The sequence below is a fragment of the Python bivittatus genome, unplaced genomic scaffold (genome assembly GCF_059951505.1).
Source record: "Python bivittatus isolate LINGU-HERP-01145 unplaced genomic scaffold, Pbiv_v1 ctg000080_np1212, whole genome shotgun sequence".
NCBI classification, from domain to species: Eukaryota; Metazoa; Chordata; class Lepidosauria; order Squamata; family Pythonidae; genus Python; species Python bivittatus.
Genome location: NW_028277035.1, coordinates 63,154,804 through 63,180,222, shown reverse-complemented (window position 1 = coordinate 63,180,222; position 25,419 = coordinate 63,154,804). Strand labels below are relative to the sequence as shown.

Below are 25,419 nucleotides of genomic sequence, written 5' to 3'. Positions count from 1 at the left end.
TTGCCTAACCTGAAGGTTGATTTTGCTCATTTTATGCTGTACATGTTCACATTTTTTTTCAGAGATGAAACAAAACTCTGGAAACAAAGGCATATTCATCTGCAAAAGTGTAGAAGCCTAAACTTCCCTACAGCTTTACATCTGAAGGTTAAAAATGGAGGTTCCCATTTACCATAGCCTCTGAATGCCAAAATAGAGCTGCCTTTCTGAAACATCAAGGCACCTGGAAGCCTAGTTAGAAGACCTCACAGCTATCTTTTCTGTCAGCAAGGGGGGGGCCTTGTATCTTTTTCTCTTGCAAGTGTAAAAACTGTTGGGAAAAATAACATGTAGTTTGTCCCCACCATTTGAGTTTTATGCTGCAGTGTGTTTCTGAGGAAGAAATATCTAAAAAAATAGTCACAAAAAGTAGGAGTCATGTACAACTCTACCTTCAATGAGTTTCACCTGTATGATATGGCAGGAACATTATTCTGCACTTATCCCTCTGTGACCACCAATTTCTCAATTCCTCAGTGATCAGAAGGGAGGGAATTCCCCTTAAAAGCTGCATTCATACAATATACTGAACCACAGAGTAGCCATCCCCATTTCAGCCTAAGGTTTAATGAACCCAGCCCTATGGTTAGTTTGTGTTCCCATGTGATCTGTGAACTTAGAAAACTGATCTGAGTAACCATAGTTGAATTAGCAGATGAGCTAATTCTTGTGATGGGACCCTACTGATAGGGGAAACAGAAAAAATACTTTTATTGGAGCCTGCAGGCAGTTTCACAGCTCGTTTATGTATGTTATTTATTTTTAACATACTGTATAGGAAACTACCTACACATATAAGGAAAGCAGAAAGTATTTGTAGGTTTCTATAGATAATGTTTAACATCCATATTCAAGCTGTAGTATGGTTTCCTTGCTGTGTGTGTTGTGTGAATGAAGCCATGTCCTATAGCTGGGCAAAATGTATAAACCCAATTGTTATTTCACTGGGTACAAATCCCTGTTGAGAACTTAGAGACAACAGTGGCACCATATTATTTATATACATAGCATAATCATGAGTAGACCACAGAAAACCCCTATGCAGGGTTTACTCACTTTGTTCTACAAAATACAATTTCATCATTTCCCCATGCTTGAGATGCAGTAATGCACAAGGGGGAGCAGGACTGCACTTCTGAATCCTACCACAATCTGCTAATGTCCTGTATCCACCCAGGGCTGGCTGCAGAAATGTCTGGGTTCTGCCCCCTACCCCCCTTTGGATTTTTTGTTCCTCACCCTCATAAGAAGGATGGAGTACAAACCTCCCCCCTGTTGTGCTTGTGGCCATTTCCCACTGAAAGGCTGCTTCTCGCCTCCTCTACCACCCAGCTTATGTTTCATGATGTGGTGTGGTGGGGAAGCAAAAAGGAGAGGAGACCTAAATCACCTGGAAGGCAAGGAAGGTGGTGACAAAACAGAGGAAAGCCATGGCAGCATCAGAGGGACCTTGGTGTGGCAAGGCTCTGTGAGTGGAGTGGTGGAAGTCAAAAGCAGCCATTTTTAGGCAGCTGACTCAACGTGTTGAAATGGGGTTTGTGATCCTATCCCTTCCCCTCAATGCATTTGCCATACATGGAGAGCAAAGACCAAAGAGGACTTGGTCTGAGTCACAAATGTATCTCTTGCTTGACTTTCTTCAACTCTCACTGGAAAGTGCTGGGGAGTTATTCCTAAATCCGGCTCATTCTGGTGGCATCTTCCATTCGCTCCATGGCACTTCTCTTAGCCGAACAGCTCCCTAGTAAACAGGGTGGCTGCAGTGCTCCTGTGTAAAATGCTGATGGGGAAAACAAATGCCGCAGCTGCCTGAGTTACAGTCTCTGCCAAGTCATGGCAGCGATTAGTAATTGGCCAAGGGTAAATTAAATCACTTAATAAGCTATAAAATAAAAAGCTGCTATTGAACAGCCTGTAATAAAATGCAACATGTTTATCTGCTGCTTACAAATCCTTTAGTTTCTTCATTATTTTTTAAGCAAATGTTAAGAAATGTCCTGTTGGAAATTATTACTGTTAACCAAGTAAATCTGTCTCAAAGGTCTTTCTGATAGAAGGACCAGATCTTACTCCTTACAGCTCTGTCTTTTGCAGATCTGTGGCCAACTTACTGTATCGTATGTCTATTTCTCTTATCTTACCCAATTCACTTTCTTCTGGATCCATTCCCTCAGCTACTTCTTTTGCTTCTTTTGGCTTGAAACCAAAGCATGACTTTTGACATCAGAGTTTCATCTCCAGGTGATGAAACGGGATCTCACTTTTCAGTGTTGTTTTGGGGGACCCTATGAAACTAGTTGAAATTCATCCACTGTGCTGAGAGACTAGCAGGGCCTGGGGGGATTTCTTTGAGACCTAAGGCCACATGCAGTCTTGAGTGAGTACCCCAATAGCAGATAGGCTCATGAAAACCAGGTGAGGAGAAATGGTGAATAGGACCATATTAAGAAAATGGATGGATTCCATTTTAGATGAATTGAAATGGATGGATGGATGGATGGATGGATGGATGGATGGATGAATATTCTGTCACAAAAAAGTGTTTCTGTCCAGATATGTTGGACATACTCTCCTTCATACCACTATGTCCACAGAGAACAACTGCACCATGCTGTATAATGCTGTGAGGACATTGTACTCTATAGGAATAGAAGAAGTTGCCTCACTGTTTGGATCTCAGGATGTGGCATCACCTGGTTAACCTTATTTGGGCTCAGAATCTAAACAGGACCAAACCTGGTTAGTATTTGAATGGGAACCTGAGAAATTAAATAGCAGTCTGGAAGAAAGCAATGGCAAACCACTTCTGGACCATTATTGCATGGACATATCCATCAAGTCACCAGGATATGAGCTCTATTTGAAGGAGACTTTACCAATTCCCATTGCTTAGACAATCTGACTCAGGGAACATCCCAATTTGAGAGAAGTCTCCCTATCTTCTGATAGGAAGCAGCACAATACAAGTAGATAGGAGCTTCTCTTATTTCACCCCAAAGTATCAGTTCAATGGTGCTTTAACTGAGCCATAGCAAAGAGGTTAGGAACAAAAAAATGTGTAGAAACTAACTGAATCTCTGCTCCTGGGAACAGGAAACTGGAACATCCATTTTATGAGAGGCTACCTTAGAAATGCTGTTCAGAAGGACAAGCATATTCCTGTAACTGGTCATTTGAAGATGCCTTGAAGGTTGATGGTGTGAAGGCCCATTTCCAACAAAAGAGTGAAATAAGCCCCCAGCTGATGCCATGACTGGGTATTTATCATTCTGAGATTTTCTATAATAGCACTGTGCCACCTATCTGCCCACAAAGAAATGCTATTTTGAATAGCAAAAGCTGCTGCAGGAGAGGCAGTATTTCTTCGGCTGCTTGCCTTGCACCTCATCCCTTCACTTGTAGAAGCAGACTCTCCATGCTTCCCACGCCAGAGAGTGCCCACATACACCTTCTTTTCCCCAGCAAGCTCTCTCTGTTGCTGTTAGCTTCAGATCACAGAAGTCTCCAGCTGAGGACGGGCTATGGCAATGGCAGCAGCAATTCCACTGGCACAGCTCAGTTTTGACTTGCCTTCTAGCACCTAAAATGGGGCTCCTTCTCTTGCAAGCCCCGTTGGTTGTCTAGTATGATCCTATCTCAAGATACTGGTAAGCGATGGTAATACTTCCCCACCCTCATTTGGCTTAACCAGCCCTGCCTGGATCTTCTACTCTTGTCCTTCTAGCTGAAATATAAGTGAAAATAGCCCAGATCAATATTAGTTGCGTTTTAAACTTGATGCAGGAATGCTGATCATATGGAAGTTCCCTGAGATCTATTAAGACTGTTTCTGTAATTATAGAACAATACAGGACTCCCTTGATAGTCTCCTGTGTGTTCTCTTGAAATAACCTTTCTGTACACATCAATTTCAGGCTTGGGAACTTGTGAAAACTGCACTGCTGTGTTCTGAGTCCATGACCTATATGTTCCTGATCAGCAGTTCAAACAACCAAAGGAGAAACGTCCCCCAAGAGCTCATCAAGCTTTGCTCTCAGCCCAGTGCATGCTGCGATAGGCCTTTGAGAACTCAGGAGACATGATGTGGAAGCCAGTGCAGTGAAGACATAATCAATAATACTCAAATTTGTGTATCTGCCTGCAGCATTTTGGGGCCTAGATTTGAGAAGCTACTAGCGACCCTTTGGCCTTCTGTTCCACTTTTACAGGACACGTAGGGGAGAATAAACACTGGATGAGTTTCTCATTCTCCTTTCAGATCAATGCACACCTTTGTTCAGTAATAAATGCACAGCAGAACTTGGATCTGCAGCTAGCCATTGTATGGCACGAACAAATGAAACAGAAGAGTTAACGAGTAAATCAATGACACACATTAGTGACACTTTTCATGCAGTGATAGAATCTTAGAGTTGAAAAAGGCCATCTTGCCTATCCAGTCCATCTCCCTGCTTGGTGCAGGAGTCCAAATCAAAGCATCAAGACAGAAGGCTGTCTAGCCTCAGCTTAAAGGGCAGCTCTGTGTTGCAGGACTGAGTGGTGCTTTCATCTACTGGGCTCTTGTTTGAGGTACCAAGGGGTGTATATTTAAACATCCTACAACTCCCAACAGGACAATTCCTTGTAGAAGACCAAAATACCATAAGAGTGAGTGTGCAATCTTCTACACTGCCCAATTATTTTTCTCATGAACCAGCATGATGTAGTTATTGCTGTTATATCCAATACAAGCAAGTGTTTTTCCAAAAGTCATAAAATCAAGATGCAGAGAATCTCTTGAAAAGATCCTTCATAACTTGTGGTCAGTCCAGCTATGACTCATAATATTCAAGCTATGCCAAATCCTCCCCATTTTCCCCCTCAGAAAATCACCTGTTTTTTCTTCAGTTTTCAACTCAGAGAGCTAAAGGATTGTCTCAAGTGCTAAACTGGATGAGAAGAAAGCAACAATGCAACCTTCTTAGAAAAACAAAAATTGGAGTGTAAAGTCAAATTTAGGGCTTCCACTATTAGCTAAAATATCTCATAATAGACATAGCTACCTAAAATGATAAACACAGCTTAGATTCCAAGCAAGTCACATTTAAATCTACTCAGATCAGTGAGACCTAAATTAGTCATTACTAAAAAGAAGTCTGACTGACTTATACAGATCTATGTTAAGCATGGTCAAGGCATCCATCCTTATTTCCCATCTTTCTTAAGAACATAGAGCATAGTCTAGCAGCAAAATTCTGCACATAGCCCTGGTCTTTCCTTCATAGCGATTCCTCCTTTGAAGTCATAGCAGTAGCTAGCTTCAAAGGGCCCTTCATACAATGGATAGCAAACTTGGAGAATGGAGAGAAAAAATATGCTCCAAAAGGCAGCAAGACCCAGGGGCCAACTTGGCTAATATTCTTCTTGACAAGGGAGCACCTATTCCTTAACAATGCGTTGCTACAAGTGCTTTGTCTTCTGTTCTCCCTTTTCTCTCTGTCACACGTCATCTGTGTCACCTTCAGTTCAGATGTCATTGGACAGTCACTCTGTCCTCATTCAGTTCTTGGAGGGAAAGCTGAATGGCTCCATATGTATAACTGAACTTCATTACTTGCTTATTTATTTATTTATTTATTTCTCCCCCCCCCCCCCTCAGAAAGTACCTAATGAACAATGCCTTCTGGACAATCAAAACACAAATTAAACTGGCTTTATACTAAATAAAGTACAGTTGGAAGCAGTTTCAAGGGGAAGTCAATCAACTCAGCTCTCCAGTGCTGTTGATGTTATGGGAACACAGAGGATTGGAGTCGAATCTAAATTTGGAAGTACCCTGAGGCTAACTTGCACCTCGTGGCTATTGCAAGACGCTGCAGCAGTTTTTATCTGCTACTGGTCTCATGCTGCCCACTGAATTTTATCCCATCTACTACTGGCCTCCCATCACAAGAGACTACTGGGGGATTCAGGGATGGAGGCAGCCATACAGAGCCATACAGGTTCCAGCTTAGTAGGGATGTATGTGTCTGTATGTCAGCAGGGAAGGGAACTGATGGATACAACTTTGTTAATGGAAATCTAATTGGTTTCCTCAGGCTGGAAACCAGCTAATGCCAGTACCAATGATCCACACCCTGATAAGCTTATGAACTGATCATTGCATTAATTGTTATATGTGGACTGTCTTTAAAGACCCCTCAGAAACTTATTTGACTTCAGAAAAAAGCCTGCAGAATACTAAACTGGAATTAGCTAAAAGGCACTTAAGATATCAGCTTTGAAATAGCTTCATTGGCTACACATTCATTTCTGACTTCAGTTCAAAGTGCTTTCCAGAGAGATAGCTAAAAATATCACAAAATATCAGTCTTTCAGCACCTTAAAGTCTAGCACAATTATAAACTTTCGTGGAATGAATGGAGCCTGGGTATCATAGAAGCCACCTACCATCACATATATTTCTTTTTGCATTAGGAGTTTAATTAGAAGTCCTTCTCCAAGGGCTGCCAGAGAGAGGTTTAACTGTGATACTACCTTTGCAAAGTCTTGTTTGTGATGAGGCAGAGCTGGCCCTACATTTCAGTAGACTAAAGGAATCCCTGCAGATTTCTGACCAGGACAGGAGATAAACAGGAGCTTTCCAGCTCTGCCCTCTGAGATACACTTAGCTGAACCTCAATCTGCAGCTGGCTTCTCCAGCCAGCAGCAGCTCCCCTCACAGTATGAAGTTTTAGTATCCTGAGCAACAAGCTATTCCTAAGCACTGACATTATGCTAGGATGACATTATGCTGGGATGTTTTCCAGATTCACTTGTCCTCATGACTTCAGCCTCAGTCCAAAAGAGTGGATTTAACCCTGTGGCTCTTGATTTGCAGTTCCCCTCAGCAGCCCACAGCCCAAAGCCCAGTTCTAGCATCTAGTGTCAACTTACAATCTTTGTAGCATCAAAGACTTCCTCTCCTGTTGTTGTAATATGATCTGAATTTTTAGTCAATTTTTGGGAATATTGTTGTGGCTGGCTGGCTGGCTGGCTGGCTGGCTGGCTGGCTGGCTGGCTGGCTGGCTTTCTTTCTTTCTTTCTTTCTTTCTTTCTTTCTTTCTTTCTTTCTTTCTTTCTTTCTTTCTTCATTCATTCATTCATTCATTCATTCATTCATTCATTCCAGGTTGGTTCTTAGGGCTACTACTCTTGAAAATGTAACTTATTATTTAGTTGAATTGTATGGCCTAGAAAACTGAAATGAAGCAGGAGAATGACTTATCAATTTCTCCCAAACCATTGATTTCTTAATTGCTAACACAATCTTCAAATAACCAAAATTATGCGTATATACATGGACACTAGCTGGAACACACAGAAATCAATTAACTATATTATTGGTAGAAGGAGCTAGAAGAGTTCAGTTAAAACAGCAAAGATGTGGTCAGAGGCTGACTGAGGAACAGATCACAAACTGTTCATGTGGAAGTTCCAAATTAAACTAAATCAGAAGAATAATGCCAATCAGTTTCCACAATATGATTGTGAGCATATGCCCATCATTTTCAAGGAGAACATCCGGAATTGTTTTGAAGCCCTGAACTTATGGATAGGGAACCAAAGGAACTGCAGAATAAAATTAAAGAAGTTGTTAAGGATGAATGTGAAAAGAGACTTTCGAAGACCAAGAAACAGAAGACAGCAAGCTAGATGTCAGAACAAATGGTGGACATTGCCAAGAAGACAAGAGAAGTCCAAACCAAGAAAGACAAAGATTTCAGGAAGAAGCTTAACAACAACAACAACATTCAGAGACTCGTTAGACAAGAAGCAATATTATCAATAGCATGTGCTATGCTGGTGACACTACTCTGATAGCTGAAAATGCAAGTGATCTGAAAGCTCTAGTAATGAAAGTCAAGGAGCACAGTGAAAACACAGTTCTAATATTAAACATCTGGAAAACCAAACTAACAATAGGTAGAACAACCTGCCTTAGATTTGACAATGAAGATATTAAAGTAGTGGATACCATCTGCCTTTTAGGGTCAACCATCAACAGTAAAAGAACCAGTAGTCAAAATATGCTGCAGACTAGCAGTAGGTAGAGTAACACTGAAGCCCTTAGAAATGATTTTCAAATGCCATCATGTGTACAAAGATCAGAACTGTGCATCAGTGGTTTTCCCTGTGACACTCTACAGAAGTAAAAGTGAATTTTGAAGAAGCAGGATAGAAAGAGTATTGACACTTTTGAATTTTGGTGTTGGAGAAGGTTTTTGAGAACACCATGAATAGCCAAGAAAACTGACAAATGGATTCTAGAAAAAATCAATCCAGAGTTCTCACTCCAGGCAATAAATGACCAGGCTCAAATTATCATACTCCAAATACATTATGCAAAAAACGAAGCTCTCTTGAGAAGTCTATAATGTTGAGACAAGTGGAAGGAAAAAGAAAAAGAAGACGACCAGAAGCAAGATGGATGGACTCAGTTACAGCTGCAATGGGTGCACCTTTGGAAAATTTGAAGGATCAGCTTGGAAACAGATCATCCTGGAGAAAATGTACCAATGTGCTCACCAAGAGTCAACACTGACTTGATAGCACATAATCATCATAATCAAGAGAAAGATTAGTGTTAATCAAGTTCAAAGGATTAATGTTACAGTTCAGTCCATATTCATCTTGTTGCACAGATCATTATAATGTTGACCAACCATTAATTATATTTATTTATTTCTAAAATATATTAGTCACCTTACAGCTAATTGCTCTGAGGGTAATATAGATTAAAACACAAAATCTGTATGTCAAGTCAAAACAGCCAAATAAATAAATAATCACTTAAAACAACAAATTAAAGCAACAGAGAATAAACACTGCACCTTAAGCAACTCTACAAATACCACATGGGTAAAACTACTTAAAAGGAAACACAGCAGCAAAAATTCAGGGGAATTAAAAGGCCTGAGGATTTATTTATTTATTTATTTTAAGTATTTGGCCCTGAAAGAGTAACATAGTAAGTGCCAAGTGGACTTTTTGTGAGGTCTTCCATAATTGCAGAGCTGTCAGTCTGGGATGGGCAGACAGCCTGGGAAAGGGGGCCATGGAATTGACTGCCTAAGCAACAGATTAAACAAACAATCCCAAAGTTTTGAAAGTGCCAGCCTTCTGAGAACAGTAATCTCACTCTTGTGTTATAAACGTAAAAGCTTCCTTGAGTCCACTTCATCTCTTGATGATTGCAGGGGTTTATTTATCTATCTATCTATCTATCTATCTATCTATCTATCTATCTATCTATTTATTTATGCTATTTCTATAGCTGCCCATCTCAGTCCAAGTGACTCCAGGCAGCGGATCCAAGTGACTCTGGATGGCAGGATGTAACCACGCAGTGTTCTTGGAAATCTTTTGAAAACTGTTTTAATATCACATGCCTAATAAAGAACTTCCTGCTGCCCTAGGTAATTCCCATGATATCCCCTTATGTTGTTGTAACAATCGTCTCCAATATGGCAGGTCAGCCAATTCACTTGCCAGGTTTAAATATGGCTGCTGGACTCTGCCAGCAGGACCTGCTCTGATTCAATCAAATGAATTGGCTGCAGCCATTGTTGGGAAGCTGGGAATTTGGGGCAGAGGGAATGGGAAAGGGGTTGTCATAACAAACAGATGCAGTTAATTCTGCCAAAACCCTCGATATACAAGCCAATCCAGTCCACAAAGGACTCAGAACAGCTGGATCATAGTCTTTGTGACAAGGCTTATAGCAAGCAAGCAAAGGAAGTCCAGACAACAGATTAACTGGAGAATGCAGACAGCAAGAGAGGATTTTTTTACCAAAGTCAAGGATGGTATTTATTGATAAATGAATCAGAGCAGCTGTTGGATCCAGGCAGGCTGGCATGAAGCAACCTACTGGCAGAGCAGTGCAGCTTCTTAAAGAACCCGCACCTGATTCTGTAATGAAGTTCCAACATCTTGTTAGCCTCCTCTTTTGTTGCTACAAAGCATATACAAGTACTCCAAGAGACCATTCTTTTCCCTCCAACATGGGGAAAAAAAAGATTCCTTGAAAAAGATTTCTTTGCTTACCTAGAGTCACACTGTTGCACCTTGGTCCTTCTTTCTCTTTGGTTATGGATCATTACAAATATCCCTTAGTGGGTCTTCTATTTCAGAGTTCCTCTATCAGATGATCAATCATGGCATAAAAACATTCCTGGACACAGCTTTTCCTACACTTTCAGTTGTCTCTTCCACTCACAGAGACAGAAGCATATGTAATATATACTGCTAAAAAAACTGCATAAAACAGTGCCAGGGAAGTACAGAACAAACTTTCTAATATTATGTCTTTCTTACTATAAGCTTTATCCATCCTTGTGCTCTCCAAATGTGGAGTAGAGGTATTGGTACAGTCAGAACACCGGGCACATATGTGAGGCTCCGCAACCTGGAGGGTTCCCAAATTTAGAGCCACATTCCTTCCCTCGTCTCCCTCTCAGCTCTGCAGTGGTTCTTCCTCCTCCTTTCTCCCAATCCTAGAAACTCTAGGGAAATGAAGGTGGTGGATGTAGCTGCCAGTTTGCTATATGATGAACACCATATTCTTTCAAAAGCTAAGACAGAAAGAAAAGGCACCAACATCCCCAGCAGTGGGAAGAGCAGACAGAATGTGTGTGCTGAGGGTTAAGAGAAAGAAAAAGAGCTAAAGAAGGGAGAAGTGGAGTGGGGAGGCAAATTGAGGAAGCAGCTGGAAGTATGGGTGGGAATTCCACCTTGGGCACCTTGAAGCCTGGAATGTCATTCTCTTGACAATGACTCCTAACATCCCTACTGGCTGTGCTGGCTGGGCTTCTCTGCTGTTTCCCCAATACCATGCACTCATTATGAGTCCTACTATTATTACATCTCTTTCCATTGTTAGTAGAAATACTACTTTTTGAATCTAATAGCTTTTTTTTTACTCCTCCTCCGCTTCATGTGGTGTGAACAAAATGCTATGCTTTTATTAACATTTTGAAATCTTCAGAGAAAATGTCTTGTGTTGTCACTGAGCATCTTTGAACAGTTTCATTTCCAACTATACCATCACTGGGCTCGATTACTGATTTATGTACAATATCCTGAAGCAAATATACTTCCATATATCTTGAACAGTAATCATCCACAAGGAGATAGCCTTTCTCTTTAAATTCAAATAAGTCCATTCCCAGCTTCTGCCAAAGCTTTTTTGGAATTTCATGAGGCAACATACGTTCTTTATGTGCTTTATTTCTGAAGGCTTGACATCTGGTACATGACTGTACCAAGTCTTCAATTTGAGCACATATGCTTGGCCAATAAACAACTTCTCAAGCCCTTCATTTGCATTCTTCAGTTCCCAGATGACTCTTATGTTTGGCATTCAGGATTTTTTCCCCCTTTAGATTTTCTGTTGCAGTTGTCTAGTTCCACCAAGCACAGGTACCTCTAGAACTTCAAGGTGCTGGTTGTTACTTATGATGGCCTACAAGGCCTGCAGCCTGGTTATTTGTCGGTCCAATTGTGTCTACCCATCTGGTAAGATCCATGAGCATTGGCATGCTTTAGATCCCATAATTAAACAGTGTCATCTTGTGGGATCCAGGAGGTATGCCTTCCCTGCCCTCTGGAATAATATTTTTTCTAAGATCAGTACAAGACCCTGCTGTCCTTCAAGAGAGCCTTGAAGACCTGGCTCTTTTCACAGGCCCTGGGTCAGAATGTTATGTGTGACAACTATTGAGATTGAGTTTATGTTTTGCTAAGAGGCATTGTAGTTTTATCCTGTGGAATGGCTGTCCTTATTGTTGTTTTAAAATGTTTATGTTGCTAGTTTTAACCCTTGTAATCTGCCCAGAGTTTATATGTCCAAGTGGGTAGCCATAGAAAGTGAAATTATAAATAAACTCCTGTTGTGACCGTATCTGTAAAATAAAAAAAGGGTGTGTGTGTGTGATATGCCTTCTTCCATTTTAGCTTCAAAACTGGCTAATGTGTGTGGTATCGTATGGTTAACATATCAGTCTACAGTAAGAGATACCCTTCAGAAAGAGGAAAGCAATCCCAAAAGCAATTCTTTTGCTCTATAATAAAATAATTACTTAATGACTACATGGGGTATTCAGGAGTTGAAAGAGGAGAGGGAATACATGATTTTTGTCCCAGTTTTCCAGCAAAGTAGAACTACCCTCAGTGTAGCATTGCCATAGCAGGAGCCTTGCCCTTTCCAATTTTCCATCCATCAACTGGGAGAAACAAGCATTCTCACCCAGTGAATCTGAGCACATGGAGAGTATCCACCTACTGTATGCCCCATGAAACTGACCAAACCCTGCAGCACAGCGTAACTAAAAGTGGCAATAAGCTGAGACATATTCATTGACAATCACCCTGAGCTTTATTTAAATGAAAAAGCAACTTTTCTCCATTTTGCAAGCAAAAGGGAGTATGTGCAAAAACAGCATATAACAAGGAAAGCAAAATTTAAAGAATCAGAAATATAGCCTGACCCACTTTGATCATTCAACCATTATTCTCACCTCTGATTCTTAAGGCAAAATGCAATCCACGCTGCACCCAAGCCACGGGTTTCAACTTTTTTAACCTTTCAGCCAACATGTTGCTTTTTACTGGCTCTACTTTATCCTAGCCCTTCTCAAAGGAACCTCCTTATCCTGCTGTAATCTTATTTGAATCCTATTTAATGAAATTTACCCAGCAGGGATATAATCAGATATAATCATTGTTGGCAATAATACTTTTAAAGGCTAAACAAAAAGGTTGGTTCATATTTTTATATATACTTTGATTCATGTTCAGATATATGTTATGAGACAGTCATGGGTCTCAGAGTCCTCCTCTGAGGAGGAAAGCAGGAGATAGACAAGAAGGCAAGGAGAATCTAAAATTCTGGATTCTGATCCTGACATGGTGACACAGCTTCTAAGTCTGTAAGGCCATTAATGGCCGCGTGTCGAGAGCCAAACTGCAGAAAGGGAAGGCATGCCAGATTGCTTGGAACAGCCCGGGAAAGTAATGGTCCACTTGGGAGTCAGTTTGTACTCCTGAATAGCTCGGCTCAACCAACAGTTCTGAATAGTCCTGGCTGTTTTGAATGAAAGCCAAGCCCTCTTAATATAAAGGCTTCTTCCCAGCAGCAGTCAAATGCTGGAACAGTCAAACACTGAGATAGCTTCATCTTGTGCCTTGACTCTGGACCTGATCTTGTTTCTAAGAAGTCTCACCTTGGCCTGATATCGGGCTCTTTGACCCTTTCAACCTTGATTGTGGAGGATGATTCTTTTTGTCTTGAACCTGAACTGGACCTTGATTTTGGACTGAATTTTGCCTTCTGATTTTGCTTTAAGTGTTCTTTACTGATTTTTGACTCCAGGTCATGAGATTGTGCGGCTTGTCTCATTGTTTGAAACTGTGGATGGGATAAGGATTCAGCAACTGATAATTCTTTAAGAAGTCCATATACTACTTGTAACTTTTACAGAGGTTTTAGGTGCTTTGGTGAAACTTTCTGCAGTTCATTACCCAATCCTATTAAATTGACATCTACTAATGGAAGGTCTAGTTTTGCATGCTACAATGTATCAAACAGGACTGCAATTAACATCTCGAAATCTATTCCATGGAGTGGCATCCAGGAACATTTAATATCTCTGGTCAATCACTGTAGAGATTTTGCTCAGTGCTTCTTCCTATAACGGGTCACAATCACATGTTTCTTTATTCAGCTGTCTTACTGAACACCAAAATTAATATCAATTTCTCATTATTCTTTTGTCTTCTCTTTATTTGACCAGGACATCATTTGTATAACAGGGATAGAAGGAAGATGCCCAAATATTTATTGAATCACTGTTGGAGAGCATATGATGCAACCAATTTGATGAACCTAAGCTTGTCCAGATGTGGAGCTACCTGGCTGATGTTTAATTATGTTTTCTTTATTTATATTTATTGATTTCCAGCACCTTGATTTGCACCCAGAAGCTCACCAGTAACCAGTGTAGTTTGGAGAACAGTGGTGTCATATGGGCATACTTAGCATGCCTATCACTGTCTACACCACTGTATTCTGCAGCTTCTGAGTGGACCCCATGTAGAGCACATTGCAACAGTCCAGTCATGACGTAAGGCATGAGTAATCATTTGGAGGCCCTCCTGATCTAAGAATGGGTACAACTGGCACACTAGATGGAGCTGTGCAAAGGCTCTCTTAGCCACAGCTGCCATCTGCTTTTCAAGCAGGAGCTGTGATTCCAAGATGAACACCAGATTGCACACCAGTCTCAAATGGGGCAGTGCAACCCCATCCATGACTAAAGATGGAAAGTTTTCAAATCTGGGGACCCAAATGTCCAGAGTCACTTGGTCTCAACAAGATTCAACCTAAGTCTGTTCCTCCCCATCCAGACACTGGGCCAGGACATTGACATCATTTGGCTAGCCTGGGGTCAAGAAGTATAACTGGGTATCATCTGCATATTGATGATACCAGACCCTGAACCAACAAAAGACTTCCCCAAATGTTTCATGTAGATATTAAACAGGAGGGGAGAGAGTGTCTAGTTCTGAGGCATCCCACAAATGAGGGGCTGAGGGCATGATCTCTCCCTCCCCCATCAACACTGACTGGATCCAGCTGTGGAGAAAGGAGGAGAATCACCATAATACAGTACCCCTACCCCCTACTCCCAAACCCCACAGCTGTTCCAGAAGGATACTGTAGAGAGTCAGAGAGATGACCTTGAGGGAAATAGGCAAGAACTGTTCCATAAGCAGAGGGCTAAAACATTCCTTAAGCCCTGGGAGACAAGATAGAATTTGGAAGAGACTCAGGCAGTCTCCTCCCTGATTTATTGGGGTATAAGAGAGAGGGGAAGTAAAACACAATCAGGCTTACAAGAGTCTTTTGAGTCTTTTTATACTCTCAATAAAGTATAGCTCTAATCTTCCTGTGGAGATGCTTTCCTGATCTGGTCTACCTTTCAGTGTAGAAAGTTTAAACCAAAATCCAGATCTTCGTACCTCAGTATACTTATTTTGAAATATGTTTCACTAAAAAATATGAGCTTTATTTATTTAAATGTGCATTGGATGAGGTTGGGAGTAAACCTCTGAACAGTTAGGAGAATGAACAGCTTTTCCAAGGGCCTGCTATATCAACTTCAGCTGTGGTTGACTTCTATTTTTTATTGTATTTAACTTATATCAGAAGAGTCATTTTAAAACAAATACCCAAAAGATATTGTGAGCTCCCTACGTTGATCATTCTGTAAGCTGAGAATTGCTCAAGGTTATATTGTGTATATTGCCAACTTTTTTGGCCATTGGGAACTGCATGTTATGGGGTGGGGTAAGACGGCATGACTGGTGATGTCATGATGAGGCTGAAATCTTTGGCCCTCAGTTAGGAAGGCTGGGCTTTGAACTTAATAGGGAATGGTCAAGGCACCAAATGGGTCCATTCAGCTTCTACAGGCTGAGATGAGGTTTAAACTTTCAAATGTAAGCCTACTCTTTGGATCTATAGTTCTCTCTTTCATATATGTCATCTCTCCAAACATATTTATCTGATTACCTGCAGACCTTCCTTACTCCTCCATCTGTCATCCCAGTCTCTCAATTTCTTCTTCTTATCCTGTCAGATCACCCTCAGCCATCCCTTCTCCCTGTTCCATCCTTGAGTTCTCCACTCCAATGCAATCAGGTCTCCCTGCTCCGTTCCCCTCCCTTCTCCATACATTGTGTCTCAACCACCTCTCCCTGATTGCCTGCTGCCCCTGGTTTTTCCAACTGACCAGGCAACAGCAGGGAGACTAAGAGGTCTCCAACATGGTGGAATCCAACTGCCAGCTCTCTGTTTATTAAGGAGGTTTCTAGGTGGAACCCAGGAATCAGCAGTGCATTTGAATGGCATGGGGAGCTTTATGTTTAGAGTAGTGTACAGGAATAGAAAGATACCCCATAAGTCAGCTGGCCCTGTCTATTCCCAGTGCAAACAATGTGAGCCAACTGACAAATGATGTGGGAAGAAGCCTGTCATTAGGTTTCCAGATGCAACATTGTCCTCAGGAGGTCCACTATTTTGTTCCAATCCATGGTTATTTATTAGATTTATATCCATCTTTCTATTTTCCCTCTCTTTTTTTCTCACAACAAAAATCCTGTGAGGTAGGTTCAGTTGAGAGAAGGTGTCTGGCGCAAGGTCACCCACTGAGCTTCTGTGGTGGAGGATGGACTAGAACCTGGTCTTCCTGGTCCTAGCCCAACACCTTAACCACCACACCACGCTGAGTGTTGAGCCGCTCCATCATTTCTCTGATCTCAGTTCCACCGACAGTGGCCTATTAGCCCACGTGCACCTGAACGTTTGCACTCAAGCAACTGATGACATTTGGTGGGAAGGCCCAGAAGAATAGCATAAAAAGATGGAACTTTTCCTCTTTCCACTGCCTGAAGAAGTAGATACCCTGAAAGGACATCTTTGAATTTTTAAAATCCCCAATCCTGTATGCTGATGAAGAATAGTTACAAAATTAAGAGAGGAGGGTTTGTTCTTTTAAGGTATGGTGAAAAGGAAAAAAAAAAAATCTTCAATTGCAAGCACTCCCTCTTTGCATCAAAATCCATACAGAATTATTGAGAGGTTGTTTTTTCCTGGAAGGCCTGTCCTGGGGAAGAGGGAAAAGCGAAGCCTGCATGCCAGCCGTGACCATGGAGCCGACAGGTGACCCCGCACCACCTGCCGAGGAGTTGCTGAAAGGTGCTTGGCTGGCAGCAGCGGGGAGGCCAGGAGGATCCCCTCACTTGGCCCTCCCGGCCTCAGCTGCTAAAGCATGATTAAGGGGCAGGCCTGGAGCAAGTGAGTGTGCCCACATGCGCTAGCAGGGTGGGTGGGGCGGCTCCAGAGGAACGTAGGGGGGGTTGCTATTAGGTTGGGAAGAAAAGGTTTTAATGAGGCCTGGTGTCTGCTGATCCGGCAATCTTCATGGACGCCATCCAACTTCGCAATAGAGTTACCCGCTTAAACAAAAACCGCCAAAGGAGCTGAGCAGGGAAAAGAACACATTTTCCTGTGTAGCAAACTGTGAAGCACAATCAGGAATATACAGCAAAACCCTCAGAAACCAATTACTGTTTGCGAGAACCAAACTGCTAAAAATACTCCCCCTTTTCTGCTCCAGTGAAAGGAAAGAAGTGCTGAGCCATCTGAACGGCTGCCCCCTGCCCAAGCCGCTCTGCCCCAGCCGAAGACTGAATGCCCTGGGCGCCCCTGCCAGGACCCAGCTGGGTCCAGGTCCTCAGGCTGACGAAGCTGAGGCAGGCTGGGAGAGAGCTGCCCGTGCAGGCTGCGATGTTTGCATTTATCCTCCCCTGGGTTAGAGGCTGGCCAGGTGCGACTGTGAAAGTACGTATTTCACTTAACTGGCATGCTGGTTTAATGCAAGGGCTACCTGGGAATAAATAGAGATGGGGGGCAAGCCAAGTTGTGTGCTTAATTCTAAAGCAAAAGAATAATTCTCCATTCCAAAGAATGCCTTGGAACAGGAGTCACTGTTTCTCAATGGACTCCCATATTTCATTAAGCTATGGCTTACTAATAAACCACAATCAGCTGGCTTCATGCAACATACTAAGTTGATCCTTGAAGATACATGTATGTATGAACATACATTAACCATGTTCAGAAACCACAGTGGCTGAAGTGCAGGCACAAATATAGCATTGGTATTGGAGTGACACAAACTGTTCCCCCAGCAATCACATGGTGTTATCACCAAGGGTTTGCAATCACAACCAATCCTTGTACCAAGGCCATTTTATCCTTGAACTAAGAGTTGTTATTTCAGCTTAGTGACAACTGGTTCAGAAATGGCAAAGTAGAGCTGCCTTGTGATTTAAGGCATCGTCTATGTCCCCATTCAGGGATTCTTAGCTCCTGGGCTCCTGTTCTGGCAATGGGGTGGCATCTTTCAGAAAAAGCATCTCAAGGTGGAACTGCTGGAGTACCAAATCTCAGGGATGATTTTTAGCCTGGGCCTGGTGGACCCAAGGGGGTGGGACAAGGCACTCAGTTATTTTCTAGCCTGAAATGATAGCTGTGACAGTTCTCCAGGCTAAGCTATAGGCCAGAAAGGACAGGAACTAGTTAGCTGAAGGTTCCCGTGAGCTCCTAACTATATAAATATGACCTTACTTGTCGTGTTTTGGTATCTGAATAGATCTGCAAAGAGTCAGAACAGCTCAGCTCAGTCTTGGGCACATTTTAAACTGGACTGGAGTGGAAAGCCTGGTCATTTGGAAGTCTCAAAGCTAACAAAGAAACTGTTCCAAGGCTTGGTGGGATGTCTGGACCTGGTTCATTTTCAGGCAATCAGCTTTTCCATCTCCCAACCCGCCTCAATCCAAGTTAAAACACATTCAAGACTGAGCTGTACTGTTTTAAGGACACTACAAACATTGACATGTTTACATATTTGCTCATGTACAGAGTCATGGAAAACTACCAGTCAATCATCATTTGCTCTTCCTGGCATAGCTGAGCACATAGAACTGCCTGGCAGTCAGGATGCACCAGTTGTCATCTCAGATCCATGCTTAAACACACTGTCTTCACTTTTCTTCACAAAACATTTAATATTTCTCCATATTCTCGGGTTCACCACAGTGGCAAGCTGCCATTGCCTTCCAAATTTGTAATGGTGAAAAATGACAGAATGTCCTACGTCTGTGCCAGCACCTGTAAAATTGGATTATGCAGGAGTTGGGAGGTAGACCAGGCCAAGAATCCCCTCCAGTGAGATCACTGAGTGTCCCTCCAAGAACAAAGCCACAATGCATTGCCCTGTATTTTTCCAACATTTTATTTATTTATTTCTCATCTTTATATCCCAGCCCAATCCTAAGAGATGCTGGGCATGTAACAACAAGATAAGACATACAGGACAAAGAAGAAAGAAAAAGACATAATGAGGACCCAAGAACAACTAAGCCAAAAGCACACTTGAAGAAGATGGTGTTAACCTGTTCGTGAAACGCATGCAGGGTTGGGGTCATCTGTAGTTCCCTTTCCTTCAAGGTCTAGACCTGGATGTGCATAGTATATATGCTCTCTGTGTGCATATGAAAATGTATGAAAAATGAAAAAAATACAAATATGTATATGTGTATGTTATTTTGTATTTTATTAGACTTAGAACATTAAAATTAAAAAGCACAAATTTAACTCTTCACAGATTTTAATTAAAGGTTTTGTTTCAACCTGTCATTCATACTCAGAACAAATGCCACCTTGGGTCCCTTTAACAACAACAAACAGAAGGAAAAGCTATTATGGTCAAAGATGGTCTGTAAGATATAAGGAATACTGACACTGTTACAGCCTCTCTAGCCATTGAAGTCTGACACCTTGTACTTACCAAGAGACCTCTTGTCTTCTCTTCCCTCCTTTTGATATTCAGATTCAGCAGTTTCCTGAATATTCATAAAGGAACAAAACAAGCCAGGAATGATTTTAGTTGCTGGTTTCATTAGAAAACCTGCCCTAGTTACTCAGCATCTCAGTGCAAACCATTAGGGGAATGACCCCTCAAAAAAAACCTGGAGCACTATGGAATAAAGCAAATTGTTCTTGTTTTCCTTGGACAACCATTTAGCTTCAGATTATCAGTTCAGTTTCCCAGAAGAACAGGACACAATTAAATTAGCAACACCTCCCTAAATAAATCCAAATGTAAATGACACATGCAGCCAACGCCGTGATGCGGGCCATGCTTCCCCATAGCAGTCACAAAATAAGCCCAAGTTTCCTGAGATGACACACATGTCTTTCATCCATCATTGGGATCCCAGTTTCTAGAGCTGCTCCCGCATTCTCAAAACAGTTCCCAGCTTTGTGTGTTAGGGGAGGAAGATAGGCTGCATCTCCTGGTGACAAAGGCTTGTCATAGGCAGGAGGACTTAACCGAGGAAGGAGGCTGAAAAGGGATCCACGGGCAGCCACTGAATCAGCAGGCCCCAAGTCCATACCCCAAAACCCAAAGACAGAAAGAAGCAGATTGTAGCCACATATGTCTTTGCATTTACCTGGTTCTGAATGACATGCTGAGAATTCTTCCACAGGCATACAGCAAATGCTGCTTGTAGTCACGTGCAGTGTAAGCTGCAGTATAACCAGATGTAGTAACGATCAATGGATCTTCTAGACATTTTATTGTGGTGCTAGTAATTAGGGAAAGTATCTGTCCCTTTGACAGGCGCATGCTTGAAACTGCAGAGGCCACCTGCTTTCATAGAACCAATTCTGTGGAGGGAAATACGCTGTAGGAGGACATCTTGTGCCACGACTTTTGCTTCAGAGCCCTAGAGGCACCTCTCTTTCTCTTTGCTCTCTTACTACCCGTCGTTTGCTTCAAGGTCCTTCATCCCAGGGCAGGTTTTACTATTCACTCTTGACTCCTTGATTTTTGGAAGGAGGAAGGCTTTTGTGAAGTGAAATCAGGTCAGGAAATCCAAGAAAAAACATTTTTCCTGTACAGTGCAGACCCACACAAAAGAGGGCCATAGGAGACTGTTTGCAAAATCGGGTTATTTATTATGAGAAGCCAAGAAGGATGCAGGCTTTAGATCTGCCAGGTTTCCAGTACAGTATGGGAGGGGGTTCGGGTTTCAGTAGGGGAGGGGGACAAGAAGCTTCCACTCAAGATTCAAAGCCACACGTCTGGATGGAGTTGATATTACATGGCAAAGGGTACCAATTATTTTAAGAGCATTTGTGGCAGTTCCTTTGTATGGCTCACACCAGCCAGAGAGAAGCTGCTGAGGAAGCATCGCATAGGATCCAAAAACTGCCTGGTCTTGATGTCCTCAGTCTGGCAGAGCTGACAAATCTGTTCATGCAGGTCAATGACCTATGACCCCAAACCTGTTTTAAGGCTACAGCCAAGGAAGACCCTGGGAAGAGCCAGATCTCACCTCCATGCAGGTGGCTATGACACAGTATGTAACCAAACAACCGTTATAATAGCCACTGATGATGTCCTGTGTGGTGGAGAGCGACTGATGGAATTATTTATTGCCTCTGACAAGGCACAGGTGCCCAGTAGCAATTCTGCCAATCAGCAAACAACTCCTCGCATTCCATCTGCGTAAATTACCTGTCCAGCCCTTTAGAGACCACAAAATTTGAGACTCAGCCAGCAAGTGAGGGGAGTGGTAGTAACACATGGCAATGCTAGCCATGCCACCATTAAGTCTGGGTAATAATTCTCTGAGTGCTAGTAGATACATGAAATACAAGAGGTGAGCCCAACACACCAGATTCCAATGAATAGTTCTCTTCCTCCCCAACTCTCCTATTATTTTTTCTTTTAATTTGCCCAATAGCAAAATATTTGAAATTCATTTAAAATGTGGAAGAGAGTAAAAAGGCTAAAAGAAGCTACATTAGGATGAAACACGGGGAGGAAATAGTAAAAACATGTAAATCACTATCCAAGAATAAGGCAAATCGTATATATCCCAGTATTTCAAAACTTTCATATCCAGTGATCCTAAATGCGGGGTCCATCACAGATGTTACATGCCCTTTTGAAATTGTTCATGGACCATGCACATACAGTGGTGCCCTTCACGCATGCCTCTGAATACAGGAGGGTGATTTGAGAAAAGAATTTTTTCCCAGTAGTACTGTTCCCTGGCCACAATTAAAGTTGGAAAAAAGAGGGTAGGAATTCTTCTCCAATCTTGACTCGCTCCAGAGAACAAGCCCTATGATCTCCAAGCACATTCTCTGCATTCCAGAAATCCTGGAATGACCAGATTCAAATTATCATACTTCAAATACATTAGATAAGATGTAGCTCTCTGAAAAATTTCTATAATGCTGGGAATGGTGGAAAGAAAGAAAAGAGGATGACCAGCTGCAAGGTGGAAGGACTCAATTACAGCAGTGATGGGTGTACCATTGGGAGACCCAAAGGACCAGATTGGGGACAGATCCTTCTGGAAACATTCTATAGATGTGGTCACTAAGAGTTGACATCTACTTGATGACACACATCTAGATCTTCTTAGTCCTCCATTCCCAACTATTGCTTAATAAAGCTAGGAGCACTTCCTCATTCCAGGCTTTCCCCAGCAGTCTTGGCATGACAATCCACATTAGGACAGTTTGAATAGGGTGAGTATGTCTAGCATGTGGCCTTTGCTATTTTTTTAATGAATGCTGGAACTCCATTGTTCCTAAGGAAACCCTACACTTTCCCATTAAAGCTTGAATCCCATTCAGGATCACCATTGAGCAGAGTGACATGATGGGCTGAAGTAGCAAATATTAGCATTCTTGGGCCACTTCTCTCTTTTGCTGTTCAGAGCTGTATGTGCCACACAACTTGCCTTGTAGCCCTAGATTAACCTGGGGCTCTCAGGTATGGGAGGAGTCCCTCTCCTTATCTGGTATTCAGCTGCCTCTCCAGTTGGCTTCTACATGTAGAATGGAGAGGAATTCCACCTCCTCCTTTACTCAGGCAGTAAAATGTTTTAGAAGTAGCTGATCCTACTTCAGCTTCAGTTGTTCAACTTGTACTGTGGGATGGGTGGCATATATAAATCTGGAAAATAAAAATAAATAAATAAATAAATAAATTCTGGCTGGAATTAAACCCTAGTGCAAAATTCATTTCACCACTGCTTCCATATGAATGTGTCAATTTAAAAGGCAGATGCTCATCCAGAATCAGTTTTAAGAAGAGGAAGATGTCATGACCAAAGAGTTTTATTTCACAATGGCCTACCTTCTGCCTCACTTTCCAGTATCTACAAAATGAGAGTTGGAGTGGATCTTTTTCTAGGTTAAACACAGCCAAAATCTATACTGAGGCAAAGTCTTTATTAGCCAGTTGAACATAAAGCTGTGTTTGTTTTTCTTTTAAAAAAAGCAAACAGAGAAGAAGGAAAAAAGGAATAAATGTGGCTGGAGTTCAAGCCATATCTGTGCAAGTTATTAACTTAAGTGCAGTGTGAAAATTGTCTGCAGACTTGCAAACTGAATCCTATCAAGTGCAGATGCAGTATTAGGTTGCTCCAAGGACTACTCTTCCAAATCATGGTTTCTTATTTATTAGATTTCTAAACTGCTGCAATCATGTGACTCTCAGTAGTGTACAAAACTAATTACAAACATAAACATAAAACGTCTATGGTATAATAATTACCATATAATACAGAAATTACAACCAATAATCTAATGGGAGCAATATAAATATTTCTGTGGCATCTTTCAACTAATTAAAAAAGCCCTCCAGAAGACCTCTCTTCCTTCTGGAAGGACAAGAGTCTAGCTTCCTGGAAGGGGCAGTTCCATAACATAGGGCCCATTATCAAAAATCCCCTCCTGGTCTTAGTCCCCCTAATTCCATGGTAGAGGGTGACTTCAAACAATTTTTCTTGAGCCTACTGCATAGATGTAAAATGCTCATGGCATCTACTGCAGGTAACGTGTTCACTGCATTTTGAACCAACTACATTTTCCAAGTGATCTTTAAGGCAACCCCATGTAGATTGTTTGCAGTAGTCTAACCAGATGGTGATGAGAGCATGAGTTTCTGTTGCAAGGTTCTCCTACTGCAGGTTGGGCTGCAACCAGTACACCAGCTAGAGCTGGGGACAGGCCTTCCTGAGATGGCCTCCACCTCTCCATCCAACAGTAGCCAGGAGTCCGGCAGGACACCCCCACCCTCAGGGGCAGCGCCATCCCTTTGAGAGATAACATCAGAGGCAAATTGTGGATCCCACATCCTTAGGTGGGATACAAAGTTCCCTTGGTAAATAGAAAACAAAATATAACAACTAGGTACTGTTAGAGAAACATTTCTGAGTTTCTTCAGCCCTCTTTTCCCTTCTCGGTCACCTAAGTAATGAGGTTTAGGTCTGTCCCTCTACTCAATCAGGTCACCATTTGTGAAGTCTCCAACGCCTTTATTAAGAATCTGCAGAGTCCAGTCAAGCACAAAAAGAACACGTTGACATTTTCTTGGGCAAGAACCTGAGCACATGGTCAAGCAAGCTTATACAGATAGTTCAGACACAAGGAATACAGAAAAAGAATTTGTGTTGGCTTTCTCATTCATCTAGTCAGTTTTATTCTTTCTTGTGCTTTTAAGAGACCAAACCTCCTTTTTGTGGTTATGGCAGTTAGTGCTTAGCTTTGGAGGAGTTCTGCCACTGGCAGTAGCAGCGACTAGCGCTTGGCTCTGATGTTAGCCACATCCTGCCACTTGCAGGGGTGCCCTAATCTTCTGCCTGAGAGTGACTTCCTTGTTTACAGAGAAAATGGAGTTCGTGTAGCTAAATAGAATTCAGTCCCAAGCGCAACTCCATGTATCCCTCTTCCACAGTACAAAGCTGGAGATGCAGTGAAAATTGCATTCGTTAAAAAGGATCAATAACAGCCAAATTTGGGAAGACTAACTAGCAGTGGGGAAGCAGCACCCCAGAAAGTACAGAGTCAGCATATATAGAAACAGGTGTGTGATCAAGATTTAGCATGTCACCCTTCTAGCCCGTACAGTGCTTCAAGCAGTTATCTCTGAAAGAGAAGGAAACTAAAAAAAAACCAAATAATACTGCTACTTTACATATAATGCAATAGAATCAGTAATGTTTCAGCAGACTTGTTGCTCTTTCAAAAGTAGGGTAATATTTGGTTGCTCTGCCGAATGACAATATTATAAAGACATAATTTCTATTACGAGAAAGCATTGTCATAGTGAAGCCTTTCCTAACCTCATGGTGTAGAAATGTGTGGACTGGAAGTATGGTGAGCCTGAAAACCTGCAGAGGGCCTTTGTGGAAAAGGCTGCTATGAGGCCATAGGGGTATTTGAGTCAGTGCAGACTAGTGGTTAGATGCAGTACTTGAATCAGAAGAGTGATGGCTCCATATTCCCCACCCAGCCCTGAAGGTCACGAGATGGCTTGGACCATTCCATGGCTCCAGGCCTCAAGGCAACCTACCTTGCTGAACGCTTGGAGGTCAAATGAGATCGAACCTTAGGCCTGGCAGCTTGTCTCAGCCCAGTGCCGTCCATAAGCACAGGCAGCATCATTCACAGACTTCCCAGCCAACTGCGCTGTGCATCTGTTTGAGGAAGGCAAGAATAAAAGCAGGATAGAAATACGATACATAAATCCTGGGGCTGTACAAAGTGTTAAGGGGGTACTTTTCTTCCATGGAGGTTCTTGCAAGACCAAGCACCGCACCCTTCTGTGTGTTTCTAAGCACAGAACAAAGGTGCTGCATTGCTTGGCTTCAGGGCCTTATCTTGCAGTTCCAGGAGCCAGGAGGCTGCTGCTCACACCTTGC

The 25,419-nt window shown here is 42.2% G+C and overlaps 2 long non-coding RNA genes across 3 annotated transcripts in view; one reads left to right on the top strand and one right to left on the bottom strand.

Annotated features, from left to right (window-relative positions):
• LOC112542133 (uncharacterized) overlaps window positions 1–19,287 on the top strand; it is a 48,210-nt gene extending 28,923 nt beyond the window's left edge. Inside the window, exon 4 of one of the 2 annotated variants that reach the window (XR_015794907.1) lies at window positions 63–19,287. This is a non-coding gene — a long non-coding RNA (uncharacterized LOC112542133). The remainder of the gene's footprint in view (window positions 1–62) is intronic. The other variant, XR_015794908.1, reaches the window with a different exon arrangement.
• Window positions 18,764–25,419, bottom strand: part of LOC148216727 (uncharacterized) — a 43,940-nt gene continuing 37,284 nt past the window's right edge. The window contains exon 2 of the long non-coding RNA XR_015794909.1: window positions 18,764–25,194. This is a non-coding gene — a long non-coding RNA (uncharacterized LOC148216727). The remainder of the gene's footprint in view (window positions 25,195–25,419) is intronic.